Source organism: Panthera uncia, chromosome A2 (assembly GCF_023721935.1).
Source record: "Panthera uncia isolate 11264 chromosome A2, Puncia_PCG_1.0, whole genome shotgun sequence".
Lineage (NCBI taxonomy): Eukaryota > Metazoa > Chordata > Mammalia > Carnivora > Felidae > Panthera > Panthera uncia.
Window position 1 is genome coordinate 106943065 of NC_064816.1, and position 14408 is coordinate 106957472.

The 14408-nt window shown below is 37.3% G+C and overlaps 1 protein-coding gene and 1 pseudogene across 1 annotated transcript in view; both read left to right on the forward strand.

Moving 5' to 3' along the window:
- Window positions 1-14408, forward strand: part of HDAC9 (histone deacetylase 9) — a 903132-nt gene that overhangs the window by 612783 nt on the left and 275941 nt on the right. The gene's annotated exons all lie outside the window — the stretch shown is intronic.
- LOC125931042 (BTB/POZ domain-containing protein KCTD5-like) lies at window positions 6197-8908 on the forward strand (annotated as a pseudogene).

Here is a 14408-nt window from a genome sequence, read left to right on the forward strand (position 1 = left end):
CCGCCATGGGGCTCAAATCCACAAACTGATTTCATGAGCCAAAATCAAGAGTTGGACACTTAACCAACTGAGCCACCCAGGCATCTCCCCTTTTGGATTTTAAAAATAAATTTATTGGTCTATGCTCATGGACGTAGGAATGGATCAATGCAGATCAATAAACACTTAAAATGCAGTTCAGTGTAACAAATAGGACAATCTCAGGGAAGATAGAATTATTGAAGATCGGTTGTAAGAAGAAACTGAGAAAACTTTTTGAAATTGAGAATCATTAGCTTTTAAAATTTATGAAAATAGTCATTTCTGATGCAAACACTGAAAAAATTCTTACCACAGGCAATATGATCATTGTACCAATTTAAGTACTAACTAGTTTAAGTTTGTTATTTCAAGCTAAAAATAGAAAGGCCTTCTTATATCCCATCAGAATATTAACAAATGCGGGTGCCTGGTGCCTCAGTCAGTTAAGTGCTGGACTTCGGCTCAGGTCATGATCTCACAGTTCATGAGTTCGAGCCCCATGTCGGGCTCTGTGCTGAGAGCTCAGAGCCTGGAACCTGCTTTGGATTCTGTGTCTCCCTCTTTCTCTACCCCTCCCCAACTTGTGCTGTATCTCCATCTCTCAAAAATAAATAAAAATTAAAAAAAAAAAACGAATGCTGTAACTGATTAAATGTTTTTAAGAATTTCAATGAAAGTGCAATTAACATCACCCTATTATTAATTTCACATTATAACTTTAAAGAATTAATTCCAAACAATGTCTATTATTACTGACAAGCTCTGGTGTAATTTATGACAACCATTATAACTACAACTAACATTACGTAATGCTCGATATTTGGCAGGCACTGTTATAAAATTTGTACATTTATAAACTAATTCAACGCTTATGAACATTTTAAAACATAGGTGATACTATTATCTTCATTTTAGAGAATTTAATTAATTTCTCCAAAATCACAAAGCTAACAGGTGACAGAGGTAGAATTCAAATCCAAGCAATCTGGTTTGAGATTCCATACTCCTTAACCACTATGCTCTTTCAGAAACTATAAAATATTTTGGTGAAAAAAATCAAAGACCTAAAAGGATAATAATAATAGGATATCCCATTATACTTAGTTAAAGTTAGTAAGTTAAAGTGTAATAAGCTGAAGTTAATCTATGCTGAGGCTAAAACAATAAAAGTTGTAGAGCAGGACTGAAGAGTTTTATATGCCTATTCAGTGGGCAATGGCTTTTAGAAATAATTGTGTGAAGTGAGTGTAATAAAGGCAAATTTGGCTATTGGTAGATGTCAACAATTTGTGGCAACTAGTGAGATCACTCAGCAGAATCTGTACCCCTTTGGTTACTGTGGGCCAAGTTACTAATTAAAACAGTGCTGTAAGGTTAATAGTTTTCTGATTAGTATTATATGTGAGCTGATAGCAGGTACTGAGCCATAATGGTAAAGACCAGGAATATTTTAGGAACCAGTTGTTAAAAGATATAAGAGACATGACAATAGACTTAGAAAGCTTTGTCTTGTTATCCTGATAACTATGCAGGGCTTTAACACAAGAAGCATTATCAATATAAAATCTCAGTAAAACAGAATAAAAATTATGTAAGAAAAATAAACGTGTATAACTCTGGCAAAGGAGTTAAACAAGCATGGAGTCTGAGAAGCACCATATTTGGTGGTTGCAGAATGGTGAAACACTGTTGAACAATCTTTAGACCATGACATCAATCATGAGACCAGTGATAAGGTAGAAAATTGACCCAACAATACTCTGTTGCTAACAGAGACTCAATTTTAGTTTTACAACAAATCACTGGTCGGGTGCCAGGGTGGCTCAGTTGGTTAAGCATCCAACTTTGGCTGGGCAGTCTGTTAGTCCAAGCCCCGCGTCAGGCTCTGTGCTGACAGCTCAGAGCTGGAGCCTGCTTCAGATTCTGTGTCTCCCTCTCTCTCTGCCCCTCCCCTGCTCATGCCTCTGTCTCTCTTTCTCTCTCAAAAGTAAATAAACATTAAAAATTTTTTTAATAAAAAATAAATCACTGGTAATAATGACATCTTATTAATGATTAATTGCCTTATCCTATACAGAAAAATATATAACATTTAGGTTTAAAATAGCAATCCTAATTAGTCATTTTGCAGATATACCATTTACTCTTAATGAAAAAAATACCCATCAGATACACATTATTTCATTTTATAAAAATGCTCTGAGAGGTTAAGTAAATTTCCCCTAAACTTTCACATGATAAAATGATAGGGTTAGAGTACAAACCTAGATGTTTTTACTCTGAGTCCAATATTCTTTTTAATAACTTTATTTAGTTTGTTTAGGAAGGTGCATCAATATTAAGTTATCCACCTTACATAAAATATGAGTTACTCTGCTGGAACGATCATTTCCAAATATGAATTTGTTTTTATCAACCCCACTAAATGTCCAATCCCAGGCCAAACTCTTGGGAAGTTAAAACTACTCACTCATTTGCCATTGCTTTTAGGATTAAGATTCAGCCTCTTTAGACAGGATGTCAATTCTGTACAATCTCACTCTATATGCTCCTGCAGCCTCCTCTCATTATAAATATCCATGCTGACCTGCACCTGTTTCAGGGTAACTACCAGATGCCCTACCACCAGACCCACTCTCAACATGCTGTTCCCTCCACATGGAACATTCTTCTTCCTTTATGTCAACTTAAATACTTCTTATTCTTCATGTTTTGGCCCAAATATCCCTTCCTTGGAGAAGCTTATCTTGACTCTCTTATAGCCGTTACCTCAGTTGCTTCTTTATATTTTTTTGTGTATACCTGATGAATATTTGTCCCCCTCACTAGACTATAAACTCCACAGGGCAGTGACTATATCTGTTTTATTCATCATTGTATCTTCTGGTTGCTACTATGATGCCTAACATTTAATAGACTCTTAATATAGTGAATGAGTGTATAGATTAATCAATTCGTTAAATTCCACCAAAGTCAAGAAATCATCACAGAATTGTTTAAATTGCAATGCCTGTTTTGTGATATTTATTTTTAGGTTTGAGGAAATACTTACAAAGTCATTCCTTTCAAAAATTAAAGTATTTTGAGGTGTATTTTATTTGTCTTAGTAAATGTGTCCTATGATTATTAGTAAATATAATGTAAGTAGTAAATATAAGTAGTAAATATAAATTATATTATATTTGTCTTAGTAAATGTGTCCTATGATTATAAAGGTCTTGTTGTGGATTAAACAGCAATATTTCATTCCAACTTATAGAGACAGGTGTTTATTTAAGGTGTTTTCTTACAGGCTACAGGTTGAGCCGTGTGTTTCCTCAAACACTTTTCTATTTTTAGAGGAAAGTTTTCTGTTTTAAGAGGATGCTTGTGGTTAAATGCCAGAAGGAATACAGGTGAAACAATATTCTTTCTCTTTCTTTTTTTGTTAGCACAACATTTTAGCAGGGAGCTACCAGTAATTGACTTCTAGTTCAGTGACAAAATTGGAATATCTTGCCTTTGACGCGTGTATGTTTTGGGAGATGGTGAAATCGACATAAAATCACACATTTTCTAGAACTTGACATGTTTGGTAATTTGCACACAAGCAATTGGATCTGGAGACTAGTAGTGAAATATGGGCATTCTCCTAATGTTGAGTTTAGTAAGATGTTTTCTTGGGAGGAAAGGTGAAGGTAAAAAACTTAAATGCCTGATTCTGCAAGATTTCTCAACCTACGTACTTGACCACCTTGCTATATGTTTAAATCCATGGTTTTTAAAATAAAAATCCACTCAGGACATACTGTCATCAAAACTGGTTTATTGGGTGCCTGGGTGGCTCAATTGGTTAAGCACCCAACTCTTGATTTTGGCTCAGGTCATCATCTCACAATCCGTGGGTTTGAGCCCCGTGTTGGGCTACACACTGACAGTGCAGAGTCTGCTTGGCATTCTCTCTCTCCCTCTCTCTTTATGCTCTCTTCCCCCAAATAAATAAATAAAATTTATAAAGAAAACCTGGTTTATCAATAGAGAAACCTAAAAGTTGTAATTATTGGGATATTATTAAAGCCACTACTGCATTTTTTTCTTGCAGCCATGACCTGTAACATTTTTTTAAGGACCTCCGATGAAAGCTACAGATTACAGGTCCAGAAAATTCACAGATGCACATACTCAAGCAACTTTGGACACAATTTCAGGGATTTTGTACCCACTAGAATTCTTCAGAGAACCTAGGCTAAGAACACTTATTCAGGATAAATCCATCTAATTCTTGTGTCTTAAATAGCAATGATTTATATTGCTTGCCATTCCTCTCATTATGATTTGTTTTATATCTGGACTCTAATTATCAAAGGGGAGGAATAAAGGAAATGCTCAAGAGATTCATCATAGTCAAACGAAACCTCTATTTTTCTCCCTTTATCTTCAGGCTATTATTTCTAGACCAGCGCTCCATTGTTCATGCTGCACTGTGCACTGGCTGTCAACCAAACAGAGGGTGCTAGTGAAGACTATTGCACAATTCTATCTTCCTCTGGGCTGTTATGCAATTAAAATGATTTCAATCTATTCTCTTGAAATTTTTTCCACAGGCAATTGTAAAATGTAGAAGCTAAAAAGCAAATAAAGGAACAAAAATATAACTTGTTTTCTTTACTTTTTTATTGTGAAAGAAATTACTCATTATGGACTAGCCACTTACTTAATTTCAAAATTCAAATGTGGTTTCTTTTGTATTCTGTAGTCAGTAAAATCCCAAGTGATTTAAAATGGTCATTTTCCAAGAGTACTCCAAAGTGGCTGGATCTTAAACATTTCCAAAACAACCACAGATGTAAAGGCATAGTGTAACCACATTAGTAATTATTTTCCCCTTACAACTCTTATATCTGAGGGGATCTATGAATGCATTGGAAACAATTTACATAATCTTCACATACATAGTAACTTTTACCAATATTCTACTTAGTTGAGGAACAATGTTGTTAAATAGGTTCAGTTTTAGAGTTTAAAATAAACCTTTAAGCCTCAATCCAGAATTATGGTATAACCACATACCATATACACTCACCCTGCACACACATATAAATGCTGGTACATTTGAAAACAATTCCCTCTGATTCTGCTAGTGATGCTTTACCTGAAAGCTGTGTAGTGTTCATCTACCCACAGCTCTGCCTCATGAGTCACATTGTTTATAGATTCCTCACGATTTGAAAATGAGGATAATATTTGACATATAAATTTTTACCTTTCCTTTGTGCCTTTTTGAATATTGTCTGATGGTATGAATAATATGCTAAGCAAAGACTCTTGTTTGGAATGAGAAGATTCTGAGAAGAAGGGAGTGAGACTGACCTGCCCTCACTGGAAGAAACCAGTGAGTACATGAGAGCAGTAATTTATCTACCTGGATCCTGACCTCTGCTACAAGGGGCCACCACTAGGAACTGGAAGGTTAGTATAGAAATAGTGAGTGTTTTCTGTTGCTGCTGAGAACAAATTTGTTATTCCAGCTTCTCCGGGACTTAGTTGCCACTCTCGCACACTAGAATTCAGAAATACTGCCCATTGCTATGGGAAATGGGGAATGATAAACAGCCTTACATATTTGTTAAAGGTACCCTGTCTTTTTGTTGTTGTTGTTGTTGTTAAGTTTATGTATTTATTTTGAGAGGGGGGGTAGGGGCAGAGAGAGAGGGAGAGAGAGAATCCCAAGTAGATACCACAATGTCAGAATGGAGCCCGATGTGGAAAGGTACCCTCTACCTTATCAAAATTTACTTTAAAAAGGAACACTTTATTGAGCATTTTTACTGAGCTGGGCAGCTCAGCAGGTTAAGCTACCAACTCTTCTTTTTGGCTCAGGCCATGATCTCATGGTTCCTGAATTTGATGCCCCACCCCACCGTGGGCTCTGTGCTCCCTGTGGGAGCCTTCAAATCTGATCCCCTGTCTCCCTCTTTCTGGTCCCTCTCCCCCTTGTGCACTCTTTCAAAAATAAATAAAAGTTAAAAAATTTAAAACAAATAAAAATAAGAAGGAACACTTTACTCTTCAACTCTTATGGTGTACAATTTTTTTTTATCACAGGTAATACACATATTTTAGCAGATACTTATGTATATAATCATTATATAGATACATAAAAAGACGTAGAAGTATATCTTTCCAAATTACATAAATGTACCATTACATCAGTGTATTCTATATGATAACAGAATATGCACAAAAGGATAAACTAAGAAAGGTGAGATAAAAATGAAATAAAAATCATTTGTAAATAAATTTTGCCTTGAGAGTTAATGGGCTTTTGGCACTATGATGAAAAAAGTGTTATTTTTAACAACTTTATTGAGATACAATTCACATATCATATGGTTGAGTCCCTTCAGTGTACAATTCGTTTTTAATATATTCACACAGTTGTACCACCATTAACACAGTCAATTTTAGAACATTTTTTTTTTTAATTTTTTTTTTCAACGTTTTTTATTTATTTTTGGGACAGAGAGAGACAGAGCATGAACGGGGGAGGGGCAGAGAGAGAGGGAGACACAGAATCGGAAACAGGCTCCAGGCTCCGAGCCATCAGTCCAGAGCCTGACGCGGGGCTCGAACTCACGGACCGCGAGATCGTGACCTGGCTGAAGTCGGACGCTTAACCGACTGCGCCACCCAGGCGCCCCAATTTTAGAACATTTTAATCACCCTCAAAAGAAACTGTGTGCCCATCAACAGTAATTCCCCACTACCCCACCTCTACTCTCAGGTAACTATGAATCTACTGTCTCCATAAAAGAAAATGTGTCTATTCAGGACATTTTATGTAAACGAAATTGTACAATACATGGTCTTGTGTGGCTGTCCTCTTTCACTTAGTATGTTTTCAAGGGTTCATCCATGCTGTAGCATGCATCAGAGTTTCATTACATTTTTTTGAATACATAATACAGTATTATTAAACCATATTCACCATGCTGTACATTACATAACTGGAAGTTTGTACCTTCTGACCACCTGGAGGCATTTTACCCCATCAACCGGAAAGTGTTCTCTGTGGCGCTGTGACGGGGCTTTCTGAGGTCTTAGTGGAGAAGGACTGCGAGCTGGTACTGCAGGCACAGCTAGAGGGCACCTTGGAACCGCATTCGGGGCGGCAGGGGGCGGCTGCCTGAGCTGTTGCTGCACAGCGGCACTCCGGGTCTGGCCGCAGGTGCTAGTGGATCCTGCACGATGAAGGAGGAACCTACTTCCTCACCACCCGGCAGACGCTGTGCGGACCGGAAATCTTTCGTGTACCGTTTAGGCCACAGGAGCACGTGGCCAGGACTTGGACAAGGATGGGACAGAGATTCTACCTATTTGGTTCCTGTGCTGAACTGGATAGAGTAAGGGGTGTTGGAGGAAGCAGAATTTTATAACATTTCCTCGGTAAGGAAACTTGTGAAGGATAAAATTTGAGAACGAGGCCGCAAAACGTCACAGGTGCCGCATAGCGTGAGCTTCAGCGTGAGGAAGAGGAGCTTGCGCAGTTGTAGCCACGTGATTGAGGGCTGGAAATTTGAGCTGCTGGTCAGCGGCGGCCCTTCCTGCAGTTCCGGGAGTGAAGACCGAGTCGAATTCCTCACTGTGGATTCCAGGGAGCTGTGTAACTCCGCATACGGCGTGACCCGTGAGCCCAGCGAGAAAGCCAGGATTTTACAAGAACCAGGTTCGAGGATGTGAGGAACACAGTGTTGACGGCCAAAGGAGCATTTTACCTTTTCCCAAGATGCAACTGTCAGGTGGAAGAAGGCTGGCTGTGTAAAGAAGCCTGTTCTTGACACTCTTTCTAGAAATCTGGTTGTGAAGTGTTTTTGCATCTGAGGTGGGTGGTGAGAGACGCGACCAGCTGAGTGAGGCCGGGCGTCCCCACGTGGACGAGGCCTGCAGGCTTAGTGGGCAGCCGCGTGGGGGCCTCTGCTCCAGGTTCCCAGGTGCCGCCGTGGCCCGAGGCGGGACGCTCGGGACCCACCTGGAAGATATTAAAGGGCAGCGCTTTGGGTGCTGCATAAACAGTGTGTGACGAAGCCTGGGCCTCACCTCTAGGAAGTGGCCGCAGCACTGTGGCCCCGGGGTCTAGGTGTCTGCTGGTCACCTGCTCTCGCGCGGGGAGCAGTCCGCCTCCTGCCAGGTGTAACGGGTTGGCCATTACTCAGCCTCTGTGGGCGGTTGAAGACAGGAGTGGCTCACGCCTTTTCGGTACCTCCCGGGCCTCCGCCCTCTGAACCAGGATTCTCCTGCCTGACTTCGGCCTGGAACGCCAGTCAGGCTTCTGATTTGTATTTCCCAGGACAGAGATCTTCGTATCTGTACTTTCCTAGCGTGGATAACCTACTTAGTGTTTTCAATTTTTAGAAATGCCTAAAAGTGCTGCTACATCTGGCAGTGAGCTGTTAAATCATTTAAAGGGAAGTGGAAGTTGAGCCTTGTCCATCCCCCAGCCTCGTGGAGGAGCTGGTGCCTTTGTCTGGACTGGAGCTCGGGGCAGGAGGCGTGACCTCTTGGCTCCTGGAGCTGGAACGACAGGTCACAACGAAAGTGTATATTTACAGCACATCACAAATGTCTCTTTCTGGCTCTTTACTGTTTTCGTTGTGTAACTGTGCACTTGTCCCTCATATTCCTGGGATGTTTGAGACTTCACACCCAACCTCCATGGGCTCTGCCCATCTGACATGGCTTTGGAGCTACTAGGATTCCTTTAGAAACTTTTGTGCACATGCTTTGAGAATGGACTTTCTCAGCTGATGGTAAGGACTCTCAGTGTCAGGGGGACCTGGCTCAGCAGGAACCGCTCTTATTGACCTGCAGCTTCCCAGGGTAGTTGGGCACGTTTGACCAGGAGAGCTGCTAACAGGTAGGTCAGAGGCTGTGACACCTCTGGTTTCAAACGCTTCTGAGACTTCTGCCTGTGCTCTTTTCTTTTCCTTCTCCAATAATCTGATTAAGCTCTCCAGAACCTAGAATTTACCTCCTTTATTTTAGGTCTCATATATTGTTCAGTGTTTGACTTCAACAGTTTATCACAGCCTTCTTTAGCTACCAGATTACCCATCTCCCCAGCAGAGCTCCTGGAGGAGGGAGGCCTATTGGTGGCCTTCAAGTGTGCCCTATGTGGTGTTTCTGGTCACTTTGTGTCATTTGACTTATGACCTTGACTTAATAGGCTTGTGATTTTTAAATGTAAACATATTAAGACTTAATTCACTAAAATTTATTTTGAGTGGATATTTCTACATTTTTAGGTTTTCATAGTTTTTCAACTTGCAGTTTAATGACTAAATGTCTCCTGAAAATAGCAAATGTTTGTGTATTATTTATGAATGAACAAAAAAATTACTTTTGTATGGCTAGATAATATTCCATTGCATAGATATGCCATAATTTATTCATCAGTTGATGGACATATAGGTTGTTTCTACTTTGGGTTATTATGAATAGTACTGTTGTGAACATTCGTGTTTAAATTTTTGTAAGGCCTATATTTTCATTTCTGTTAAGTATATACATATTATGGAAATTTCTAGGTCATGTGGTAGTTCTTTGTTTAACTTTTTAAGGAACTGCCAGACTGTTTTCCAAAGTGGCTCCATCATATTTCCTTTTTACTAAGTGTATGAAAGTTCCAATTTCTCCACATTCCCACCAACAGTTGCTATTATCTGTCTTTTTTATTATAAACCAATGTGGTTGGTGTGAAGTTATTTCTCATTGTTGTTTTGATTTACAAATCCCTTATAGCTTATGAGGTTGAGCTTCTTTTCATGTGCTTATTGGTCATTTGTGTATCTGTTTTAGAGAAATGTGTATTCAGAAAATTGACTTAATTTTTGAATTGGGTTGGTTTTTTGTTATGGAGGCATAAGAATTCTTTATATAGTTTGGGTACAAATCTCTTATCAGATACATGTTTTGTGAATATTTTCTCTGATTCATGGATTATCTGTTTACTTGATGGTGTCCTTTTGAAACAAAGTTTTTAGCTCTGATTATATCTAATTTATGTATTTTCAGGATATTTTTTTCTTTTGGTCTTACATCTAAGATTTACTCTTATATTTCTTAAAAGAATTTTATAAATTTAGCTCTCATATTTAGTTCTGTGATCCACTTGGAGTTCATTTTTGTGTGGTGTGAGAAAAGGTCAGTTTCATTCTTCTGCATGTGGATATGCAGATGAATTAGCTCCATTTGTTGAAGGACTAATCTTTCTCCATTGAAAAATCTTAGTACTCTTGGTAAAAATCAATTGGTCATAAGTATAAGGGTTTATTTCTGGATCCTCAGTACAATTCCATTGATTTATATGTCTATCCTTATGCCAGAGCATACTGTTTTGATTATAGCTTTATATTGATTGTAGTTTTATATTAAGGTTTGAAATTAGACTTCCCTTCCTATGTTAGGATATCTTACAGAGAGTTTGTGCTGTGTAATCCTTGATGCAGGGACTGGGTGTAAATGCTAGTGTCTATTCATGTATCAAATATTAGTATAGTTTATTTGATTTTTGTATTTTTATTTAAAAACCAAATATCAGTAGAAGCTCTACTGTTTTCTTTTAAACCCCACCGTATTGGCTTGTATTCCTCGCTTTGGAGACCACTGCTCACAGGTACTATATTTGGGCTCTATTTCGCATTATACCAGCCTTTAGCCATATGTCATCAGCCAATGTCTCACCCTTAATTTAAGGCACTAAGGTAATAGTGAATTACTTCTGTACACCCAGTAACATATCGAGAAGTGTAGACTTTCTCTGAAACTTCATTTCAATCACCTGTTGTAACTATGACTTTAATAGGATAAAGTAATTATTCCAATACACTGGTGAGTTAAAACAAAATAAGATATCTTAGTGACCTAGAGTTGTTGATTGCCACAAAACTCTTTGGTAAACCACACTGTGAAGAAGAAACACAAGAAATTTAAATGACATTTAAAAATTATGTAGATTTACCAGCTCAAACAAATAGAGTCAGATTTTTCTCCCAAATCTGGAAGGAGTTATATATTTCTTTTGTTTCTTTTACTTTATCATTTTATTTATTTAGTTTTTTAAAAATGTTTTTAATTTTAATTCCAGTCTAATTAACATACAGTATTACATTAGTTTCAGGTGTACAATATAGTGATTCAACAATTTTATATATTACTCAATGCTTGTCATAATTATATTTGTTAATCACCATCACCCATTTTACCCATCCCCCCCCCCACCTACCTTCCATCTGGTAACCACCAGTTTGTTCTCTATAGTTAAGAGTCTTGTTTTTTGATTTGTCTCTCTCTTTTTAGAAGCAGTCATATTTTTAAGATATAATATATACATTCTTCAAACTCAGAATTTAGTGAGCTCCTGTTATGTTCCAAGTTCTAAATTTGGGACTGGGATTATAATAGTGCAATGGGAGTTTCTGTTCATACGTAGCTTGTATCTAATAGTCCTTCATTGTCCAAGTCTGTCTGAGTTAATAGCAATTCGTGTTTACTTTAAATACACACATGCACACCACCTTAGCATATCTAACCAATTAAAATACTGATATTACAATAAAGTAAAACATTTCAAAAGAACCTCTAAAATAAAAATATATGCTTATGGGGCACCTGGGTGGCTCAACTGGTTAAGTGTCCAACTCTTGATTTCAGCTCAGGTCATGACCTCCCGGTACTGTGAGTTCGAGCCCCACATCCACCTCCATACTAAGGGTGTGGATCCTGCTTAGGATTCTCTCTCTCTCTCCCTCTCTTTCTGTCCCTCCCGTATGTTCTTGTCCTCTCTCTCTCAAAAATAAAGACATTTTAAAAAATAAAGTAAAATAAAATAAGATAAAATAAAATAAATGCTTATTAGGCAATTTGGAAAGTACAGTCACAATAAGAATATAACAATCAGTGAAGCAATCAGAGTTTCAGTGTTTAGAAGTAATTACTTTTAATTGTTTTTGTCCTTTTAGATATTTTCCTAAAATTTGCACATTTAAATTTGTTTTCTATTCCAAATCCTCATTTTACATTTCTAATTTACATCCTTCTGCTCTCATTTCTCAGTCCCTTAAGGATCGTTTTCTCATTGAGATGAATTTAATAATATGTTGAAATTCTAAAAATGAAATATACTTAATTGTGCATGTTATTGTATTCATTTATCAGTGTAAGTTGGTACAAATTAATGAATATTTTATGACTATATGACCTCTAAATTAGCTTAAACTTAATAAAAATATTTTTTCATACTTATTTTTATTATTTTTTTCTTATCTACTTTAACTTTTTATTTCTGTTTTTTTCTTTCACTCATTCTATTTGTATTTTCCTTTTTTTTTTTTTTTTTTTGGTTATTTATTTTGGTGGGGGGAGGGGCAAAGAGAGAGGGAGAGAGAAAGAATCCCAAGCAGTCTCCGCACTGTCAGTCCCTAATGTGGGGCTTGAGCCCATGAACCTTGAGATCATGAACAGAGCAGATGAAGAGTTGGCTGCTTAACTGACTGAGCTACCCAGGAACTTCCCTGTTTGTATTTTCCAGTGAATCTTTATTTCCTCCATACAAAAACTTAGTCCTATAACTAAAACCATTGTGTTACAATAATATTGGTGTTTTGTATGCACCAACTTATTAAACATTTACAATTTATTTTCTCTGTATTTATATACAGAGAAAATGATAAATATAATGGACATCCATAACATCCAGCTTAAGAAATAAAATCTAATAAATAATTGTATATTGGGGCTCCTGGGTGGCTCAGTCGGTTGAGCATCCGACTTCGACTAAGGTCATGATCTCCCGGTTTGTGAGTTCGAGCCCCGCATCGGGCTCTGTGCTGACAACTCAGGGCCTGGAGCCTGGTTCGGATTCTGTGTCTCCCTCTCTCTTTGCTCCTCCCCTGCTCACACTCTGTCTCTCTCTCTCATAAATAAAGGTTAAAAAAATTAATTGTATATAATATATACATACTATATGACATATGGTACGTTATTATATAATAGTTTAATATTGTCATACAACATAAGAAATATAGTATATAGTTGAAATTACCTGTATGTCTCTCTCCTATCTTATCTCCCTTCTATTTCTCTAATTTTGCCTATTTTTCCCATGCCTTTCTCTTTATATTTTTACTACATTCATATACATTTAAACAGTATATGATATTCACTTGCACATTTTTAAACTTAAATAACTTCATATACATTATTTTCCTTGCTTTTTTCACTTACCATTTTTACTGTAGATTTATTGTTTATCTTCACTTTTACTCAATATTAGTGGATTGTTCATTGATGTGGTTGTAACAATTTATCCTTCTACAAGCCATCTATGAGTTTTTCTTACTCTATATTTTCACTAATGCTTGCTATTATCAGAGTTCAAATGTTGGGTCAATCTGATGAGTATAAAATGGCATCCCCTGTTGGTTTTAATTTACATTTCTTTTATTACTGAGGTTGTTTCTATTCATATATTTGTTGGTTTATTGAAATGTTTCATTATCTGGGTATTCCTTGTTCATACTTGTCCATTTTTCTGTCCCCATTTATTTTTAAGAGTTATGTATGTAATGCAAACATTAAAAATTGCTTTATTCATTAAATATTTGCAAACATTTTACCCCTAATTTATCTTGTCTTTTCTTTTAGGCTGAGTGGTCTGGACCCAGACCCAGATCTGATTAGCACATGGCCTTGAATTGTTATGAACTTGTGTCAGAACCTAAAGTGATGCCTGCTTTGTGTGCTTAGGTTTGTACAAAGCAGTGCTTCAGATGGAGGAACCCTGGGCCCTCCTCCCCCAGCCTCAGTGTTTAGGCCTCAGTGAATGGACAGCAGGCCTCATTTTCAGGGCCTAGCAGATGCTCAGTGAACATTCCAACCTGTTTAGTCTCTTCTCTTTTCCATGGTGGCGTGTATTTTACTGGCTCATGTTATAAAGTACTTAAATTCCTTTCCTTCTCCAACTTTAGAATGATATTCTCCACATTATTAAATATTTTAAATTGTGAATTTTACATTTTAGTTTTTAATCCTTTCTTTTTCCAGATAGTATTAGGAATCTAAATTTATTGTTCCCCTTAGAGGTTACCAGTTTTCCCAGCATCACGTATAGACATTCCTTGTTTAACTGCTATTCTGTAGGGCATCTTTATTATTTATGGAGTTTCCATATACTCATGGGTCTCCTTCTGGGCTCTCTATTCTATCCTACTAATTTATTATACTCTATTCAATGATGTAATAATACTCTATTGTGTTAAATGATTTAGGTTTTAGTATGTATAGGTATTTGGTTGGGCCTATCTCCCCGCTTATTCCTTATGTTCAAAATTCACATAGCTCGTCTCTGCCTT